This window comes from Diceros bicornis, chromosome 13 (genome assembly GCF_020826845.1).
Source record: "Diceros bicornis minor isolate mBicDic1 chromosome 13, mDicBic1.mat.cur, whole genome shotgun sequence".
In the NCBI taxonomy this organism is placed as follows: Eukaryota; Metazoa; Chordata; class Mammalia; order Perissodactyla; family Rhinocerotidae; genus Diceros; species Diceros bicornis.
The window spans coordinates 53,738,423-53,761,808 of NC_080752.1; positions in this window are offsets into that span (position 1 = coordinate 53,738,423).

The window sequence follows — 23,386 nt, forward strand, 5'->3', positions numbered from 1 at the left end:
TATTACTTATATCCCATATAGTCCTCTTTATTTGATTCCATTTTATTTTGCTAAAGTATAGCTTTGAGTAATTTTTTCATACAGAGTTTGTAGTGTTAAACATTTTGAGTTCTTACATGTTTCTTATTTTGCCCTCACATTCAGTTGGCAGTTTGGCTAGGTATAGAATTCTGACAAAGACCCTCTCCTTGACCAAACTTTAGACTGTCACCTCTGAGGCCCCTTTTTGATTATGCCTCGTCCTTGGGCTCTGTCCTCAGCCTATCTTGCCCAGTTTCAGTAAGAATCCCCCCATCATTGGTATCTGATCACCATTGATATCTGATCAAGTTCCTTACTCCCACCCTTGATGTCTAAGTCCTTGGCCTGCTTTTAGCAAGAATCCCATTAGGTAAGTTTATCAAGAATCTTCCTACCCTTGATGTCTCTTCATAGTAATTTTCCATCCACTGACCCCCTCACTCTGCTCTTTGCCTTTAAGTCCCCAGCTGCCTTTGCTGTATTTGGAGTTGAGCTCAGTTTTACTGAAGCCTCTCTCCCATATTGCAGTAGTACTGAATAAAATATCTTTACTGCCTTTACCTAGCATCTGGCTCTATTTCTCTTTAACAATTCTAGGTTCAAATACTTCTTCCCTCACAACTTAGAAGACATTCATTTTAATGATGACAAGTCTCATTCCTTTATAGAGAACCTGGGGTTTTTTGTTGTTTGTTTGCTTTTTTTTCTCTTTGGTTGCTTGGTTTCCCACTCATATTCCTATAGAGTTTCCTCTGCACGTGTGTTTTTCCAATAGGTCTGTTCCTTAACCTTGGGCTCTATGTGAGCAGGAGGTGCATATCACATCATCAGGCAGACTTCTTTGTAGGGTGAATGGAGAGTAGGCAGGCAGTCTGGTGACCTCCATAACTGACTCCATCATGAGGGTGGACTGCACCACATGAATCGTTCCTGAGTGAAGCTGCTGCTCCCCAAGCCCCGTCCTTTTACACAAGTTTGATCTGCTTTCTGTTAGGCTAAATATTTTCTCTAGGACCCCTCTCCAGGCAAATCACCACTGTCTTCAGAGAGTATCTATGGTATGCAGACAAACCCTTAAAAGAAAGCAGTTGGGTTCCTCCTTTAGTGGATCACTGTGTCAGATTGTCTGTCAGAAATTCAAACCATTTACCCCCTCCTGTGCTCTCCCGTATCACAGGGACTGGAAATTTGGGATCTACACTTTCCAAAATCCCTTACCAGTGGAGTTCAGGTTACTGCCAGCCAATGAAAGGTGTTCAGATGAGATTTGGAAAGCAAACAAGAAGCAAAAGCCATGTATTATTGCTTCTCAGGCAGCAGTAGGAAGACAAGAGGTTTTTCAGTGGCAGCCAAGTATTTCCCCACAAATCTCCCACTTTAGTGCTGCATGTAGCAGTAATCATTGGAATTCCTAAAACTTCTGACTCTCTGAAAGCTAATGGCAAGTCTGAGAACAAAGGATGACTTTCCCTGACTTTCAGTCCTCCAGCTCTTCTAGTGGTTTGGTAAAACAGCTATTTCCTTGAAATAAATTCCTTCTTGCTTGAAATATCTAGAGTAGTTTCTGTTTCTGTCACTGATCCCCAATTGACACAGTGACAAAGACAAGGAGAGCTGGGAAGATAAACATGCTTTGAGACAAAATTGGCTAGAGAATTTCGTGGTGAAGGCAGGAGGTGGCGGCTCTGAGAAGAGAGAGGAAAGGGTTGAATCACTGGGGCTCGCAGCAAAGAACAAAGGGCCCAAGAGCCTTTCAAGGAGAAGGTGCCTGGGGAGTTGCTTTTCGACTATGAGGACACCATCTTCTTCGTTTACTACTGTATCTCTAGTGTAGCACATGCTTGACACAGGTGTACAATAAACATGTTTAATAAATGCATAATCCAGTAGACAACTGTACCTTTCTTCGTACTTCAATTAGGATAATTTTGGTTTCAAATAATAGAAAAACCAACTCAAACTGGCTTAAGCGGTAAAGGGAATTTATTATTCCACATAACTGAAAATTTTTCAGAGCTATGCTGTAACTTGATATTAGAACTTTGGGCAAGGCTTGATCCAGCAGCTCAACAAGGATCTAATTTCTTTTCATCCCTTAGGTCTGCCTTCTAAAATGTTGGCTTCATCAAAAGAATGACTTCTTTTGTTGTCCCAGGATTGATGCTCATAGCTCCAGGGTTACACACTGTCTCTTTCACATCTTATAGGAAACAAGGAGTTGTTAGCCTTGCATTCCTAAAAAAGATATGATTGGATTGGATTAGATCACATGCCCACCCCCTGGACCTATCACTGTAACCAAGTGCGCACCGATATGCTCCACCCCTGAGTTCAAGTCAGCTTCCCTGGACAAAATGAATGCTATGAGGGAAGACAAAAAAGTGTTTTCTATTCTTAGTATCTGGTCTACTCAACTTTATTGCCAATTCTTGGGGGGACCCACATGTCTATATAGCTGAGTCTGGGCACAAGAACCACTTGCAGGGGGAGTCACTGGATAGATGTAGACTCCACAATGCAGAAGACACATCCAAATGACTCCACTTAGTGAGAGAGGATCCCATCTATCTCAATGACAAGCCCCAGCCATTCTCTGGGCAAAGATGTTCATTCCCTGGAACTGGTGCTGATAAGGAAGAGGGTATGCCTCTGCGCTAGGATCTGATCCACCAGAGGCAAGGCTTGGGTCTTCAGAATTTCTTGTAGCTACTGAAATGAATGATCTAAAACCCTAGATCTCACTTCCTCTTAATGACTCCAGGACTTAGCTTGTTAATTTATTCCCTCTCACTTCTACATCATCAGAATTTCCCTCTCTACTTGATTGTTTCCATGCGCATACAAATATGCTGTAATTTCTCCTATCTTAAAAATGCACCTCCCTTGAACGTCACACTCTCCTCTGGTTATTACCCTATTTCCCAGCTCCTTTTACAGAAAAAAATCCCTCATAAAGTTGTATATACTTGAAGTCTCTATTGCCTCTTCTCTCATTTTCTCTTGAACCCATTTTAATCAAGCTCTTATGCTCATAACGCCACTAAACTGCTCTCATCGAGGTCACCAGTGAGCACCACTTTACTAAATCCAAGGGTTATTTTTCAATTCTCATTTTTCTCAGCTTCTCAACAGCATTTGGCACGACTGATCATTCCCTCCTTCTTGAGACCCATTTTTCATGTGGCTTCCAAGATCCCATGCTCCCCATACTTTTCCTCCTATCTCTCTTGCTGCTCCTTCTCAGTCCCCTTAGCTAGTTCCTCCTCCTGCTCCTAACCTCTAAAGGCAGAGTGTCATGAATCAGTCCTCCAACCTATTCTCTATTTATATACACTCCCTGGGTCATATCATCTGGCCCCATGACTTTAAAAGCAATCTATTACATACGGTAGTATTTACAGGGAAAACAATAAATGTCCATATTTTGCTTTAATATACTCCTACCCATACGTCAACATAGTAAAGGCCATATATGACAAGCCCACAGCTAATATCATACTCAATGGAGAAAAACTGAAAGCTATCCCTTTAAGAACAGAAACAAGACAAGGATGCCTACTTTTGCCACTCTTATTTAACATAGTGTTGGAAGTCCTAGCCAGAGAAATCAGGCAAGAAAAAGAAATAAAAGGGATCCAAATTGGAAAGGAAGAAGTGAAACGGTCACTATTTGCAGATGACATGATTTAATATATAGAAAACCTTAAAGAATCCAAGAAAAAAATTTTAGAAATAATAAACAAATACAGTAAAGTTGCAGGATACAAAATCAACATATAAAAATCAGTTGACTTTCTATACACTAACAAATGAAGTAGCAGAAAGAGAAATTAAGAATACAATCCCACTTACAACTGAAACAAAAAGAATAAAATACCTAGGAATAAATTTAACCAAAGAGGTGAAAGATCTGTACACTGAAAACTATAAAACATTGTTGACAGCAATTGAAGAAGACACAAAGAAATGGAAAGGTATTCTGTGCTCTTCGATTGGAAGAATTAACATAGTTAAAATGTCCATACTTCCTAAAGCAATCTACAGATTCAATGCAATCCCTATCAAAATTCCAATGACATTTTTTTTTGTGTGAGGAATATCAGCCCTGAGCTAACATCCATGCTAATCCTCCTCTTTTTGCTGAGGAAGAACGGCTTTGAGCTAACATCTATTGCCAGTCCTCCTTCTTTTTTCTCCCCAAAGCCCCGGTAGATAGTTGTATGTCATAGTTGCACATCCTTCTAGTTGCTGTATGTGGGACGCGGCCTCAGCATGGCCGGAGAAGTGGTGCCTCGGTGCGCGCCCAGGATCCGAACTCGGCCGCCAATAGCGGAGCGCGTGCACTTAACCACTAAGCCACAGGGCCGGCCCTCCAATGACATTTTTCACAGAAATAGAACAAAGAATCCTAAAATTTATATGGGACAAGAACAGACTCCAAATAGCCAAAGGAATCCTGAGAAAAAAGAACAAAGCTGGAGGTATCACACTCCCTGATTTCAAAATATACTACAAAGCTATAGTAATCAAAACAGCATGGTACTGGCACAAAAATAGACACACAGATCAATGCAACAGAATCGAGGGCCCAGAAATAAACACACACATCTATGGACAGCTAATCTTCAACAAGGGAGCCAAGAACATACAATGGAGAAAGGAAAGTATCTTCAGTAAATGGTGTTGGGAAAACTGGACAGCCACACGCAAAAGAATGAAAATTGACCATTATCTTACCCCATACACAAAAATTAACTCAAAATGGATTAAAAACTTGAATGTAAGACCTGAAATCATAAAACTTCTAGAAGAAAACATAGGCAGTACACTCTTCAACATCAGTCTTAGCAGTATATTTTCAAATACCATGTCTGACCAGACAAGGGAAACAAAAGAAAAAAATTAATAAATGGGACTACATCAAACTAAAAAGCATCTGCACAGCAAAGGAAACCATCAACAAAATGAAAAGACAGTCTAACAATTGAGAGAAGATATTGCAAACCATATATCTGATAAGGGGTTAATATCTAAAATATACAAAGAACTCATACATCTCAACAACAAAAAAACTAACAACCCAATTTAAAAATGGGCAAAAGATCTGAACAGACATTTTCCAAAGAAGATATACAGATGGCCAACATGCACATGAAAAGATGTTCAACATCGCTGACTATTAGGGAAATGCAAATCAAAACCACAATGAGATATCACCTCATGCCTATCAGAATGGCTATTATTAAAAAGACAAGAAATAATAAGTGTTGGAGAGGTTACGGAGAAAAGGAAACTCTCATATACTGATGGCAGGAATGCAAACCAGCGCAGCCACTATGGAAAACAGTATGGAGATTCTTCAAAAAATTAAGAATAGAACTACCATATGATTCACCTATTCCACTGCTGGGTATTTATCCAAAGAACACAAAAACACGAATGCATAAAGATACATGCACCCTATGTTCACTGTGGCATTATTCACAACAGCCAAGACTTGAAAATAACCTAAGTGCCCATCAAGGGATGAATGAATAAAGAAGATGTGGTATATATACACAACGGAATACGGAATACTACTCAGCTATAAAGAAAGATGAAATCTTGCCATTTACGACAACATGGATGGACCTTGAGGGCATTACGCTAAGCGAAATAAGTCAGATGGAGAAAGTCAAATACCGTATGGTCTCACTCATAAATAGAAGATAAAAACAACAACAATAACAACAAACACATAGATACAGAGATTAGATTAGTGGTTACCAGAGGGGAAGTGAGGAGGGATGAGGGTGAAAGGGGTAACAGGGCACATGTATATGGTGATGGATGGTAATTAGTCTTTGGGTGGTGAACATGATGTAGTCTACACAGAAATTGAAATAAAATGATGTACACCTGATATTTATATAATGTTATAAACCAATGCTACCTCAATAAAAAATAATAATAATAAATCCACCCAGGGAATAGTAGGGGAGGATGGGACAAGATTGGCAAAATATTAGTAATTAATGAAGCTAGGTGATGGGTACATGAATATTCATTATATTATTCTCTCTACTTTTGTATATGCCTAAAATTTTTCTGTAATATAAATAAATAAATAAATAAACAAATACAATCTATATAGTGAACCCTTCTATATTTCTGTTTCCAGCCCTGGCCTCTTTTCCTAAACCCAGACATGTATTTTCAACTACCTACTCAACATTTCTACTTGATTGTTTAATAGTCATCTCAAACTTAACATGTCTGCAATGAACTTGGGATCATCCCACTCTCCACCGCAATCCTCCCCACCCCCCAAAAAACCCAATTCCTCTCCAGGGGTTTCCTGTCTCTGTAAATGACATTATATTCACCCAGTTGCTCAGACCAAAAACTTTGGAGTCACCCTTCCCTCCTCTTTTTCTCTTATAATCCACAGCCAATCCCATCAGGAAAATACATTCAGAATCTGACAACTCACCACCTCCACCGCTGCCATCCTTGTCTGTCATTTCTCCCCTGAGCTACAGCAAAGGCCTTCTAACGTCTCCTTGCTTCCACTTTGGCCCCTACAATTTGTTCACCACAGCAGCCAGAGTAATTCTTCAAAAATGTGAATCAGATCATGTTACTCCTTCTTCTCAACTTTCTGATAAGGTTCCATCATGCTTAAAATAAAATCCAATATCCTTACAATGGCCTGCAAGACCCTGCATTAGCGGTACCCAGCCTCCAGCCTCACATCCCTGGCTGCATCTCTCAGCCCTCTCACTGTCATTCACTGAGCTCCAGCACACCAGCCTCCTGCTATTCCATGAGCCCACCAAGCAGACTCCCACCCCAAGATATCTGCTGTTTCTTCTGCCTGGAATGCTCTTCCCCCAAGTATTTGCATGGGTTACACCCTCACTTCATTCCAATCTCTGTTCAGTAGTCACCTACGTAGAGCTTTCCCCCAAATAATATATGTAAAATAAATGCTCCTGTAACTCTCTATCCCCTTTCCTGTTTAATTTTCCACCTATTATATATCCATTGTTTATTACCTACTTTGTAAGCTACATAAGAGTAAGAACTTTGTCTTATTTATGACTATATCCTTACCACCTAAAACAATTCATAGCATAAGTAGCATAAGTAGACAACTAATATTTGTTGAGGGAATGAATGATGGAATGAATGGGGCTTAGATCAGGGTGGAAGACAGCTCTGTTTTTGAACACTCCCAGATGAGGGGATGTGACTCTCTCCTTCTCCACTCCCGGATTCTGTTATGCTCATCTGAACCATGCTGTGTCCCTTTAATATCCAAAATGTTTGTTGTTAGGGTGGAACCAACTAAGTGAGCATGACTTTGGATTTACTATCCCTGTAGGAGGTAGGCAAGGAGGGGCTCTCTGCAGCCCTGTGAAAGCACCAACTTGCCTGAGAGAGTCTATTGCCTGATCCAGTAACGGGATTGTGAATGCTGCTGGCTGGTGCCCCAACTCCTCCTGTTTGTCTTTGGCAAGCCCAACTTCTCTGACACCATCTTCTGTTCAATTCTAGAACTGTTGTCGGGCTCTGCAACTCTGCTCTGCCCCAGGGTCTCAAGTGCCTGAATATGCAATTTATAGTGTCAAAAATCTAACAAAATGTCTAGACTTCTCTGTAGACCTCAAAACTGGCCACCCTCTGAAGATAGACAGAGGTAAATGCAAGCTCCTCATCATAACCTTGGAAGCTCCTACCGGTTCTGCCCTACCTATCTCTCCACTCATCTTGGACCACTCTCCTCCTTGCTCAGAAAGTTCTAGCCAAAATGACCTTTCTATTTCTTAAATACCCCAAGCTCATTCCCACTTCATGGCATCTGCGCTTGCCTGTCCCTCCTCCTGGAACGTTCTGTCCCCAGAACTTTACATGACTAGCTCCTTCTTTTCATTAGTTTTTCAGCTCAAATGTCAGCTTTTCAGAGATGCTTTCCCAAAGACCATCCGTCTATATGGCATCATTGTCTTTTATTTTCTTCAGAGTAATTTTGACTCTTGTCCATTTTTATTTACTTGTTCGTTGTCAGACTGCTCCCTCTAAAAGAGTGCTGACCAATAGAACTTTCTGCAATGATGGAAATGTTTTTATATCTGAGCTGTCCATTACAGTAGCCACTAGTTACCATATGACTCTTAAGCACTGGAAATGTGGCTGGTGCAGCTAAATAAATGAATTTTAAATTTTATTTCATTTTTGTTGATTTAAATTTAAATAGCCACATGCAGCTAGTGGCTACTGTTCTGGGCAATGCAGTTCTAGAATGTAAGCTCTAAGAGAGCAGGGACTTTGTTTATCTTATGCTTTGCTGTATCCCCAGAACATAGAACAATTAAATACTCCTAACCAAAACATTCTCTAGAGGATGAATTCTTGCCAAGGTCTAAGGATTGGGTTGGATGCAGCACTAAGGCCTCAATTGATTTGACTTTTGTCTTAGGAACAAGATGAAGGTTGAGACTCCTTTTCATAAAAACAAAATATTGCTGAAAAGTCAGCCTAACAACATTGAAGAAAAAATTTTTAAATAATGAACTTCATTATTTACTTCAATTCTTCTAGCAAACATTGCAACTATTTTTATTTTTGCACACCACCTTCCAGATTTTGCACACACGCAGACGTCTTTTCAATTTTTTGCAAACACAGACAACACCATCAAAATTTTGTCCATGGGGAACATCTTCAAGGCCAAAGTCTATAGCTCAGATGGAGATACCCAGAGAGGAGCCTTCACTTCCCACAGGCACTTGGAAAGCCCCATGAGTGGAGACACAGGGCTCGGCCCTGGGTATGCAGCAAGCGATGATCATTTGGGGTGGCCAGAAATTGAGGAAGGCAAGGGCTCTGCTGGTTTATTCACTTATCCAATAATCATTATACTCTGCTATAGAATCTCATAGATATTTTCTTTGATTCTATAAGCTCTACTTTCTTTCTTTTTATGGCTAGATAGTAGACACAATAATTTATTAAACCTATTCTATATTGGATTATTGAGCATTTAGGTTATATGCATTTTTGGATCTTACAGAATTCTGCAATTAACTCCTTCTGCATAAAGCTTTTTACTTTCATTGTATTATTCCCTTGTGGTGTAGTAGTTAAGATTACAAGTTCAGGAAAGACAATGTCTGGTTTTTAACACTAGTTCTACAACTATGTGTGGTACTTTGGGAAAATTACTTCTCTGGGTCTCAATATTTTCATTTGTAAAATAAAGTCACTAATATCACCTTCATTATAGGATTGTTGAGAGAATTGAAAGAAATAAATTACATGCAAAATGCGTGGTCCTGAGTTAGTACTCAATAAGGGATAACCACTACTATTATTCATTATTGACCCAGAAGTAATTTCAAGAATATTAATATCTTCAAGACTGTTTCTAGATTATGGTGATGGTTGTACAACTCTGTAATTATACTAAAATCATTGAATTGTATACCAAATAAAAGACTATTGCTGGCCGGCCCCGTGGCTTAGCGGTTAAGTGCGTGCGCTCCGCTGCCAGCGGCCCGGGTTCGGATCCCGGGTGCGCACCGAGGCACCACTCCTCCAGCCATGCTGAGGCCACGTCCCACATACAGCAACTAGAAGGATGTGCAGCTAAGAGAGACAACTATGTACTGGGGCTTTGGGGGAAAAATAAATAAATAAAATTAAAAAAAAAAAAAGACTATTGCTAGTTATGGCTATTTTGTTTTGTAAATGGTATTTCTGTTTTCATTCGTATTCTGACCTCAGTTTTATCACAATCTCATCAGTAACGGGGGCTATTATTTTAAATATAGTTTTCTTTATTTGAGAAGGGCCAAATGAAATGTGCTTTCTTTTGAATTTTTTTCCTGATTACTAGCCAGGAGGAATATTGTTGCGTGTATTATTTACTATTTGTTCTTCTTTTTCAAACTCTTTGCCCATTTAATTATGGCAATTGAAGACCTTCTTTAACAATCTATTCCTTAACATATTTAGTTCAGTCACAATAGTGAGTTGGTCTCTAACAGGGAGAGCTTCAAAGAGGCCAATTTTTGCTCCTCAAAGGCCCCCTCGATGTTCCACTAAATCCATAGATTAGCCAAGGATCTTCCTATTAATTAGAGCTTCTCCCGGCATAGTCCTTCCATCCTAGAGTACCTGCAGCGTTTGCCTGGGGCGTGCGCGTTAAAGATAGAACAAGAAAAAACTTTGAACACATGTTCTTTTCTTCTTGATCTTTGTGACAACTGATCGGGGCTAGGAATTTTGCCAAGGTAAACACATCCTCTTTAGGAAAGTGAAAGGTTCTCAACCATCTTCGAGGGGCGCGCTCCAGGGAACAATTCCACAACATGCTCACAGGATAACTTCGGATTGAGAATACCCCCAATTTGGAGACAGTAAGGCTCCGACTGGAAAGAAACCATCACTACCTTTTCCTAGTAGGATAGAGTTTATTAAAGTATATAGAATGTTGTAACTCTTATGGTTCCATCTAGATAAACTGAGGATGATTTGCAGAGAAGTTGGTAAGCTGCCCAAACAGAGGCCTCCTAGCCCAGAGTTTAGGCTCTGTCAGTGTGCCCAAAGGAATCAGGCTCGGAGAGTTGATTCACAATAACCAAATTCACAGAGTCTAAGCCTTCATAAAGGGGTTCTGCAAGTTCTGCTTGTGATGGTCATGCCCTGAGAGATGAGAAAAGGAGTACAGGTGTTAGTCTGTTTATGTGAGAAAGGGGGAAGTTCAGTAGCAGGATTGGAAACCTCTAAGAGGACTGAGTGCTCTGGGGTTGGGGCTCCTGCTGGGTGCATCTTGCTTGTTCAGATGATATCCTGAGACCACAGATGACTCAGTGGCTTTTTCCTTCTGAATACACAACTTAAGATGTTAGCCCAGGAATAATCTGTGGTTCAGGAGGGGCCACTAGCAGCACTTCCAGTCACCCCTATCCTGAGAGAGAGCACCATTGGGAGAAGGATGGGCCATTAGGGAGAATGAGGCTATTGGTGCCATTGTTTTTTCCTTTGTCTACTGGTACCCAATAAATAAGCACCCTTTCCCCCTTTTATTAATAGCCTCATGTTAAGAGGGATCCATTCAATTGTCTCTTGTGGTTGGACTAGGAAGAATCGGAATTTCTTCCATCCTTAATTCTCCTGGCTCACTTGGGAGCCATTCAGAACAAAACAGATGCCAATTTATTAATGAACATTCTCTTTGATGTGATGCTCTTGCCTGCTGAGAAGCAAAATAAAGGCTAGCAAGTTAGCCCTGAAAAGCATTGGGATGCTTGAAGCTCAGCTTTATTGGCTATTAGCCAGAAACACTAAGCCATCAGAGTAAACAGTCTATTTAAGTGGGCACAGTCAGTTATTTACTTAGAACAAATAAAAACTCTTGTTTCTAAGTGAAATAGAAAATGCACACAAGATTATTTCACCATAAGAGCAGTTACCAAAACTTGCAGTCTACACAAGGTAATTGAACTCTATAGAGACCAGCAATCCCTAATTGCTTGCTGGTTGCCCTCAGAGTTATTTTGATGCCAGCTACCAGAATTTGATAACTCAACTATTAGTAATAGTTGAATGGCACTTTATAATAAATAGATAAACTGAATTACAATGATCAATGGCCCTTAATAGAATAATATGATTATAGCCACCAGGAAAAAATATCTACAGGTAAGAAGGAACTGGATAAGTGCATTAAGTTTTTAATCAGGTTATACAAAAATACCACAGTAGGAAACCTGTAGAGAATGTAACTTGTCTCAAATATACCTTCTATTTGGGACTTATTAATTTTAAGATCACTTCTGCTGGCAAGTTAGGTCAGTGTACTAGAATTTTACCAGAGAACACAAGCTTCAACTCTATGCTGCCATCACGCATTAAAAGCCTATTGTAATAAGTGTAAAAAGTATTTTTCAACTACAAAGTTAATTTTTAAAAAATTAAAGTCTAACAAAAAGAACTTATATTTATGGATGATTACACAACGGATGCATTCCTTAAAACATATTTTTCGAATGCCTCCTATATGCCAGACACTATGCTGGGTCCTGGGGATACAGAGGTGAGCAAAAAGGAGTAGGCCTTGCCCTCATGGGACAGCAATTTGGTGGCGAGGCAGATACAAATGGAATACTATGTAAAAAATTATAAAATTACAATTCTGATCAGTTCTATACAGAAAAGGTGTAGAAAGAGGATTTGACCTAGACTGAGAGGTCAGGAAAGTTTTCTTTCGGAAGTCACACATGATCTGTGATCTGAAAGATATGTTTACTTTGCAAAACCGGAGTTGGAGATGAACAGGGGATTATTTTAGGCAGGAGAAGGAGGCCTCATGGAAGGAGTAAGGGTAGAATCTGCCCCTCATGTTGGTACTCTTAACACCCTCTGTGGGTCAGATCAAAACAACCCAACAGCCATATATTTGTTAGTAGCCATAGCCTCCCCGGAGGCCCAGAGAGAAGAAAAAGACCAATAATTGTCACTAACATTTATGAAGCACTTATTATGAGCCATAAACTTTGTTAGAGGTTGGAAAGGAAAATCTACACTCCTCCTGTGTCTTTCTCCTTTACTCTCACACTACGACCACACTTGACTTCACTTCTAACACCAGATGTGTGGGGTTTCCACACATCAAGCAATTCTCCAACACCAGAGGGATGTCCTACAATTTAACTCAATTCTGACACTACAGTGTCAGATCCCACAAGTTAAGGGCTCAGTCCCATAAGACTGCCCACCCTCTTCAGACACTAATCACGGGTCCCAGGTTGTCACCTGTACTTCTGACCAACCAGCTATAAATCCGGGTTCCCATGACCCTCTCCTGGGGTTCAATAATTTGCTAGAATGGCTCACAGAACTCAGGGAAACACTTACTTATGTTTACTGGTTTATTATAAAGGTTTATTACAAAGGTTGTAATAAAGGATATAACCAAACAGCCACATGAAAAGATTCATAGGGCAAGGTCCATGGAGTTGGGGTGCACCACCCTCCTGGCATGTAAATGAGTTCACTAACCCAGAAGCTCTCTGAACCCCATACTTTTGAGATTTTTATGGAGGCTGCACCGTGTAGGCATGATTGACCATTAACTTAATCTCCCTCTCCCCTTCACAGAGGATGGGGAGTAGGGCTGGAAAGTTCCAAGAGTCTAATCATGGCTTGGTCTTTTTGGTGAGCAGCCCCATCCTGAAGCTATCCAAGAGCCCACCAAGAGTCACTTCATTAGAACAAAACACACTCCTGTCGTCCAAGAAATTCCAAGGGATTTAGGGGCTCTGTGTTGGGAACCAAGGTGAAGGACCAAATATTAGAACAAAAGATGCTCATAGTGCTCTTATCACTTAAGAAATTACAAGGGTTTTAGGAGCTCTGTGCCGGGAACCGGGGGCAGAAACCGATATATATATTTTTTCTGTCACTTCACAGGGGTTTATGGAGGTTATCTAATTTAAGCCAACAACAACCATATGAAGAGAACTCAATCATCTTCAATTTTCAGATGAAGAAACTGAGACAAAAAGTTAAGGCCAATATGAGACAGTAAGAAATAGAATTTGAAGCAAGCAATTCTGACTCCAATGCCCACGTACCTAACCTCACTGTTCTTAGGAGACTTATGACTTGTTCTTAGGAGACTTATGAACTCATGAGGCGCAATGGCATCCTGGAGTCACAATTCTGAAGAATCAACTTTTACAAAGGATTTTATACGGTCTAAGCGTGCACATGCTAAACCATTCCCTCCCAGTCCAGCCCCTCTCCTCCATCACAATTAAGTTCTACATACCAGTAGCATATAAGCAGTGGTGGGTAGAGCAGATTTTTGACTAGGAGAGAGAGAAAGGGGAAGCCATCTGGCCCAGATTAAGAGATGTTTTCCTGGGGAGGTGTGGAGTTCTTGCTGCCTTATTTTCTTGTGGCATCTAGAATGTTACAACATATAGCACCTTCTCATAAGCCTTGGTAAAGCCCTCAGATAGACCTCCAAGAATGCCTTGACACCTTTGCAACAAGGCTATTCCTTCCCCTGTATCTAGCAGTACACCAAGAGAAGATAAATTCTGAGAAAATTTTCCCAATCATTCTCCATACTCTGAAGGAGACTGTAAAATATACTATTGAAAGAGAAACAAAGAAACAAAAGGAAGAGAAATCAGGTCAGGGTGTCCAAGGACTGCAGGCCTCTGCAGTCAAAGCTGAGTGCCTGGTTTTTCTCAATGAATATGGTGCTCCATTTCAATTTCTAGTTTATTGCATGTGTTCTTGCTACAAGTTGCTTTAAATATTTTTATTTTTTTATGAGTTTAGATGTAAATAAATCTATTTAATAAGTCATACATTGTTGATATAGAAACTTCTTTTTTCCTTATGAGAGATGGATGTGGCACAAAGAGATCAAGGGTAGGAGCCAGACCATTCTATAACATCTCTTACCAGAGTTTTTTCACTTTTAAAACTGGGAGTGGGGAGTGACGGACTAAGTTATTTAATTCTTTCAGCTGCAAGATTCTGTGCTTCTATGGTGTCAGATTTGTCAGTAGAACTTAATTTAATAGTTTTCTACTTCAGTTTTTTTTTTTAAAGGAACACCAGTAAAGAGGAGAGCAAAGAAATCTGTACCATATCCAAAAATTTTAAAAGTTTTAGGCAACAACTCCGTATTTAGATATTGAAAGCAAAATACTCTTAAATTTCAGTTCAAGACAATACAAATGTGTCAAGCTAGCTCAACTGTGAGTCAGGTACTAAGCAAAGCAGTGGAATAAAATAATCGTAAGTTATTTTAAAATACTTATGCTAGAGATCAACATTTAACAAACTTTCTTGATTTTTTTGAACCCCTTTTAATGTAACCTATACTCCTGTGAGCCACCTGAGTAATCAATTCATCAACATATATCATGTTGCATATATGATAACAAAGTAGATTTCAGGAAAACACATTTTATTTTAGTTTAGCACATCTCTAAATATATGTTATTATAAAGTTCATTTTTAATACAATCCTTGATTATATTTATAATATGGAAAGATAAATTTCGGTTTTTGCAATTTGACATTTGACAAACTGTTTAACTTACGTCAACAATTATTTAAGAAAATTCATTATTTATTAACATATAAATTTTAAAATGATATATTATGTTTATGGACCAAATATATTACAAAGTAAAAAACAAATAAAAGCTACCTTCCTGACCAATTTTTAAGTTCTTGTGGGTTAAAGATTAAGAATTATTTGATCCGGGCCAGCCCAGTGGCCTAGCAGTTAAATGTGCGCACTCTGCTACTGGCATCCCGGGTTCGGATCCCGGGCGTGCACCGACACACCGCTTCTCCGGCCATGCTGAGGCCGCGTCCCACGTACAGCAACTAGAAGGATGTGCGACTATGACATACAACTATCTACTGGGGCTTTGGGGAATAAAAAAGGAGGAGGATTGGCAATGGATGTTGGCTCAGAGCCGGTCTTCCTCAGCAAAAAGGAGGATTGGCATGGATGTTAGCTCAGGGCTGATCTTCCTCACACACAAAAAAAAGATTAAAAAAAAAAAAGAATTATTTGATCCTATGTAGTGGAGTTGTTGACTGCGAAATAAGAACTGCCTGACTCATGGAAACAATTTGGAGTTCTCCAAATTTTTATGAGCAAAAATAAACTATTGCTTTTAAAGATATATTATTGCTGTAATTTGTGTGCACGTGTATGTATGATTATATGAGGGGAGTGTTTTCTGTGTCTGCAGTTATTTGGAAAATTTGAGGGCAAAACCAAAAATGAACTGAGATCTATTTAATTAATTTTTTTAATATTAAAATGCAATGTGTTTCTCAAAATGCAATGGACAGAGCTTGAGTGACTAGGCTGGCCCAGTGCTTACCAGAATGCAATTTTATCTTGAATCGTCAATATGGAAGCAATGAGATTCTGGGAACCCAGAGTTTAACTGCCTCAGCAATTTATCTCCTGAAGACCAGCACAGCACAGTAAGAGAATAATCTATGGACTCTCAAAAAGTCTTGTCTGCAGGTGAGAGTGTATTGTTAGGTATAATTTATAATATGTAATTTGGATTTTTAAAAAAATTCTTGATGTTTTAAAAGTCTTTTGGAAATTTGGAGCTGGTAGCCAAAAGAGAACATCTATATATTTTTAAAGGCTTTGGAAATTATCAAGTTCATTCATTCAATTTATTCAATTAGTATTTATTGACAGCTACTATGTGCCAGGCACTGTTGCAGGCACTTGGGATAGGTCGATGAGCAAACTGGACAAACATCCCTGGGGTCCTTATAGCAGAGAAGACAGACAAAGCAATAAACATAATAAATAAGTGAAGTAAATAATATGTTAGAATGCAATAAGTAAAATGGAATTAAAAAAATAGAACAGGGCAAGAAGGATTGCTAGTGCCTGCAAGCGTGTTGTAATTTTAAATAGGATGGTCAAGGTAAGTCTTATTGAGAAGGGACATTTGTTCAAAGACTTGTACGAGGAGGGGGGATTTAGCCATGCGTTTATTGGGGGAAGAGGCTCTTAAGCAAAGGGACTAAAATGTGCAAGGCAGAAGTGTGCCTAGTGAGTTTGAGAAACAGCAAATAGGCCAGCGTGACTGAAGATAAGGGAACGGAGCTGACAACAGAGGCAGCCAGCAGCAGATCAGGTAAAGCTTTATAGGACATTAAAAAGACCTTGCTTTTTACTCCAGATCAAAGTGGCTCAATCTTGGCACTATTGACATTTTGGGCTGGATAATTCTTTGTTGTGGAGGACTGTCCTGTGCCTTGGAAGATGTTAAGCAAGGAGCACCCTTGACTTCTCCCCACTAGATGCCAGTAGCACCCTGCCAGTAAGACAACCAAAAATGTCTCCAGACAATGTCAAACGTCCCCAGGAACCAAACCCTCCTCCCCTGTGACCCTGGTCAAGAACCACTACCCTAGATGATATGGGAAGCCATTGGAAATTTGTAAGCAGAGGAGTGACATCTGACATATTATTAAACATAAATTTATTGACATATAATTACATATCATAAAATTCACCTAAAGTGTATAGTTCAATGGTCTTTAGAATATAGACTTATGCAGCCAAAACATTTGTTGAAAACACTATTCTTTCTGATTGAATTGTTTTGACACCCTTGTCAAAAATCAATTGACCATAAATATGAGGGTGTATTTCTAAGCTCTCAATTCTATTCCGTTGATCTATATGTCCATCCTCATGCCACTACTACACTATTTTCATTACTGTAGCTTTGTAGTAAGGTTTGAAATCAGAAAGTATGAGTCCTCCACCTTTGTTCTTCCTTTTCACGATTGTTTTGGCTATTCTAGGTTCCTTGCATTTCCACAGGAATTTTAGGATTAGCTTGTCAATTTCTGCAAAAAAAAAAAAAACCCAGCTGGGATTTTGATAGGGATTGTATTGAACCTGTAGATCCATTTGGGGGGGTATTTCCATCTTAGCAATGTTGTCTTCTGATCCACAAACATGGGATGTCTTTCCATTTATTTAGATCTTTAATTTCTTTCAACAACGTTTTGCAGTTTTCATTGTACGTCTTGCGCTTCTTTTGTTGAATTTATTCCTAAGTATTTTATTCTTTTTGACGCTCTTGTCAATGGACTTGTTTTCTTAATTCTATCTTTGGACTGTCCATTGTAGAAATGCACTTGAGGGCCGGCCCGTGGCTTAGCAGTTAAGTGCGCACGCTCCGTTGCTGGCGGCCCGGGTTCGGATCCCGGGTGCGCACCGATGCATGGCTTCTCTGGCCATGCTGAGGCCGCGTCCCACATACAGCAACTAGAAGGATGTGCAGCTATGACATACAACTATCTACTGGGGCTTTGGGGGAAAAAATAAATAAATAAAATTCTTAAAAAAAAAAAAAAGAAATGCACTTGATTTTTGTATATTAATTGTGTACCCTAAAATCTTTCTGAACTTGTTTATTAGTTCTAACAGCATGTGGTTTTCCTTTTTCTTAATATGTTTCTTTTTTCCAAAGCAATACTTTCACTTTATCGCAAACCGTACAAAAAGAGTTAAACTGAAAAACAAGTTTTCTATTCTATCCCTCTTCACTTCTTGCCCTATTCCCCAGTGGGAAGCTTTTTTTTTTTTTAACTATTAAAAGAGTCTTTTCCCTCTTGTGCTTATCTTCATATTTCTAAATAATACCCTATGCTGATATTTCTTGCTTTATCTGTTTTGGGCTTCCTGCTATGATAGGGGTTTAGCTTACTTAAATTACACCCCATCTCCTTCTCTCAGTACAATGATGGCACTATTTTAGATCCTCTCTTCTTAATTTAGTAATTCTAACCAATGTTTTACATATTTGTTTTATGTCTGCTCAACAATAGAAACATCTCCGGCTCCTCACTTTGTAAAATGCAGATATCAGCGACTTCGCCTTCTCTTCATCATTCTTCCCCACTTTCACCTCCCAACTTCTATCATCTGTATTTTTAGTTTTACATGATCAAGATGGAAAACATTTACATTCAGTCTTCTGTGCTTCTTCTATAAGTTGATTCCAAAAGGTGAAATCAACAACATAGTATTTCTATTGCTTTGACTACGTAATTATTACTCAGAGCAAAGCCAAATCATAAACTGTAATTTATATAAATTAATTATATTTCCTTTCTTGCATGTGTTTTGTTTTGCGTTGTGGGGTTTTTGTTTGTTTGTTTGTTTGTTTTTGGTGAGGAACATTAGCCCTGAGCTAACATCAGTTGCCAATCCTCCTCCTTTTGCTGAGGAAGATCGGCCCTGAGCTAACATCTGTGCCCATCTTCCTCTATTTTATATATAGGATGCCCGCCACAGCATGGCTTGATGAGGGATGCGTAGGTCCGCACCCAGGATCCAAACCTGCGCACCCCAGGCCACTGAAGCAGAGCACGCGAACTTGACCACTACACTGCCAGGCCGGCCCCTTTTGTTGTGTTTTTTTTTTAATTAAATTATTGGCAAAGCTGTTGATGACAAAAAGACGAGCAAAGGAACTCATTTTTCCCCTGTTAACAGGAAATAGCCAAAGTTGGGGTTTTTTTTAATAAGATCTCCATGGATGTAAAAATTCAAAGGGAGAGATGAAAATAAATGAAAGATTTTATTCACGTAGTAGAAATAACATAAACTTAAGATGTGTAGTAAATTATGGGACATCTCAACACATCTTTAAGATTGCGTTAGTGAGCTAGTCTAGTTCATAGACAGTCATTTGGTGTGATACAGATTTTATGTAGTGTTTCAATGCTTCTTATTCCATGCAGTAATATTTCTGAACTGAATGTATATTGTTTGTCAAATGATTCTATATGTTAGTTCAAATGTCTAAAAATTCATCCTATTGAATCCTTATGCACCTGCCTCTGAATATTTCTTTATACCGTCCTTAGATAAGATCAGTTTTGGTGAAATTGATATTGCTACTAGTATCTTGAATCCATTAGCTATGAATATATTAATATTAAGTTGAGTAAACTAGGAAAGTTAAATTCAGAAGTCTTGCAAGGGTAGCCCTTCTGGCCAAAAGAAATTAATTGACATAGGGTAAATTTAATGGGAACAAGTTGCCATACATTGAAAATTGAATATAAATGTTTCTAAAGCTTTGAGCTGCATTGTAATTTAAACAAATGATATGGTATGGCCATATGTGGCATGTGTCAATGCCTGTCAGTCAACGACTAGAAGGAACACAACTGTAGTAGATCAAAGTAGGTCTTACTGGTCCATTGCAATGAGGGAGACAGTAGTAAACCATGGTGTCAGTGGGGCATCTCAGTAAGAGGATGTCATAAAGGACCTATTAAAGAGTTTGAACTTGGGCTAGATGATTTGAGGGAGGGTTTAAGGAAGCAGGGCTTTGCTTTGGATTGGATACTCTCAGGAAGCAGGAATAATTCCACAATTGTGTATCTTAACTTTTACCCAGAAGGCAGGAGGAGCAAAGCAGAGCTAAAGCTGTACTTGGTAAAGAAGCAATAGTCACTCATATTATTCAGGAAAAGGGCACATGCTTGGTCATTTTTGTGGGTTTAGACAACATTCTTGTTTTTGTCCACTCAGACATGTTATGGAGTAGCCTTGTTTTGTCTGCCTCTACTATAGTCAGAGTGGCCTTATCTGATGTTTGTGCTCCGTAAAGTTTTCTATGTCCAGTAGGAGAACATCACGTCTGAGCTATGAGCTCCAGGCCAACTCCTAGCTATACTAAGGCCCAGGTGTGAATGCCAGGACAGCTCCAGATGTCAGGGGCTGCTTTTCTCTTTCTCATGGTATTAAGAATGTGTATGGTATGAATATATCATGTATTAAAAATTAAAAAGCTGATAATTCAGATAAGAAAATAAATGAAAGTAAATGAATATTGATGGTGTGTTGGAAAATATAAGTACCATCGTGAAAACAGAGCAGGCAGGATAAGAGGGATCAGGAATGTCAGAGAGGGGGAACTGCACTGTTAAAGGTCTGGAATTTTTATGTAGAATTTTAATTTTTATTTAGAATTATTGTGTCAGACTAAGATATAAATAATGAGGTTAAGGTTAAATTGAACTCATGACTCTGACAGGCTTTCACTCTGCCAGTGATGGTTAATGTTGCTTTGTTGTTGGCCAGCTGAGACCCAACAGTCACTGAGAATGATACAAATGCAGCCCTAGTGCCTAAATCCTTCAATTATCCTTAACTAAAAGGAACCAGGGCTTCTTGGAGGGCAGCCAGCGCCAAATCTCCTGGCAGGGAAACTCCTGGTACATCTTGTTACTGACGGGAAGCAACAGCTCTTTGGGGTTTTCATGTATAGTGTTGGAGGAGGCAAACAGGCCAGTTTGAAAAGAAAGTTTTCACACGCAGGGATAGTCAAGCCACAATAAGCCAAATGTGACAGCAATCAACTGGAAAAAGTGGAATCTATAAAAATGCCTTGAATCCAGGATAATATGAAAGAAAGGAGATATTAACATGAAGTACGATTACAATATAATTGCAGGGGCCGGCCCTGTGGCGTAGCGGTTAAGCGCGTGCGCTCCACTGCTGGCTGCCCGGGTTTGGATCCCAGGCACACACCGATGCACCGCTTGTCAGGCCATGCTGTGGCGTCGTCCCATATAAAGTAGAGGAAGATGGGCACAGATGTTAGCCCAGGGCCAGTCTTCCTCAGCAAAAAAAAAAAAGAGGAGGATTGGCACGGATGTTAGCTCAGAGCTGATCTTCCTCACACAGAAAATATATATATATATAATTGCAATGTAGAGGTAAATTATCAACATATGTTTATAAACATTTGGAAATATTATTTATTGACTAAGCCAAATTATGAGAAGTCCACCTTAAAGCTGTGGTCATGATGTGAGTAAACAATCACAGATTATTACCCTACAAGGCAGCACTGTCCAATACAAATAAAATGTGAGCCACATATGTAACTTCGTTTTTTTGAAAATTTTTAGTACTTTTTTAAGTTTGCAGCAAAATTGAGAGGAAGGTACAGAGATTTCCCATATACTCCCTACCCCCTCAAAAATGTATATACACATGCAACCATGACCACAATCAAGATTTAGAACATTTCTGTCACCCCAAAAGGTCCTGTGTGCCCCTTCTCAATCAATTTCTATCCCCCACCTCTGGTCACTGGCAACCACTTAATAATCACTTTACTGCCTATTCATGGATTTTAAATATATTTAACCACACACATTTAATTTACTAACAGATTGTCTATATTTTATTATTAGACCAAAAAGCAAAGGACAGCCTACAAAAAAGTGCAGAGTTTACCATATTCTTGTTTCAATTCATCTTTTTGATTCTTTATTACTTTATTAGTAGAGAATAAACTTGTCACATGGAATAAGGAAGAAAAGTGGAGGGGCTGCCTTATTTTCAAGAACAATAATAGCAGTTGCCATTTATTAAGCATCTGTTATGTATCAGGCACCATGTTCACACTTTACACGAACCCATTTTCTCATCTTATCCTCACAAAAACTCTGACAAGTGGGTATTTATTATTATCTTCATTTTACATGTGGCTCAGAAATACCCCTGACTTCACTTATGTTTTGTTAACATAAATGTATCACACATTTAGCACAATATCCCAAATCTCCAAGCTCTGAACGACCCACCACATGTGTAAGTGTAGTAAATTCAACCAGGTCCCCTCTCCATTTCTCAGAAATACCCGGAACTACCACTGTCACTCTGCAGCTCCAGGATTGCTGACCGTGTTGAAATCTGTGCGGCCCTCTCCGAGACCACTGAACCTTTCATCTGTGGCCCACCGTCTGTGCTGGGGCCAACACTGTGCTGCGCAGGCCTGCGCTGGAGCCCTCCTCTCTCTACACGGGGTCAGAGTAGCTCACAAAGATCCTCAAACATTCCTGGGATTCGAAGTCCGCTATCCCAAAAGTCCTCTAGGGGGCAGTGTAGATTAACTCCTTGGGCCAACCCAGCAAGGTACCTCTGCCCAAGTTAAAATTCTGTTACATTTAAAGGACGAACCTTGAGGTTCAGAGAAGGTAAAAAAATCTGGTCAAGATCACCAGCCACGCAGTAGCAGGGTTAGGATTTGAGCTCAGTTTGTCTGATTTCTGAACAACGACTGCTTTTGACTCTGCTGGGCTATCTTCCTGACCATTCATTAGACTAAAGGGAAAAAGCCAGCAAGTAAATGGTAATTAAATAAATATATACAGAACAACTAGTCTGTGCCAGGCCCCAATCTATTAAGTGAACAAAAGAGAAAAGACAGCACTTGGGAGAAGCAGTGTTCTTTGTGGAGAGCCAGGTCTAAGTTAAAGCAGAGAAGAGATTGAGGATGTGGGGGATTTTGCTGCTGATAAACCATGAGTTCCACGCATTATAACCCATTCAATCACGCATGCAGTCAGCAAATATTCGTGCTTACTATGGCCTGGCACTGTGTTAGGCACTGAAATGGAATGAGAAACAAACAGCCATGAACACTGTCTGCAAGTTTACAATCTAGTGGGCGGGTGGGTTAAATAAATAAACGAATACTTAAATGTATAGTTACAGATTGTGGTAAGTGCTACAAAGGAAAAACAAAGAATAGGATGCTGGAAGAGAGGAAAGCAAGGGACCCACTTTAAAAGAAGAACCCTGAAGATTGAGAAGGAGCTGGGAAGGTGAAGAATGTTCCAGGGAGAGAGAACAGCAAGTACAAAGGCCCTGAGGTAAGAAAAAGATTAGGGTTTCAGGGGCTGAAGGAAGGCCAGTGTAGCTGGGCACCACTCTACCATGACTGGATGATACTGTCTCTTAATTCCATTTAGTACAAGT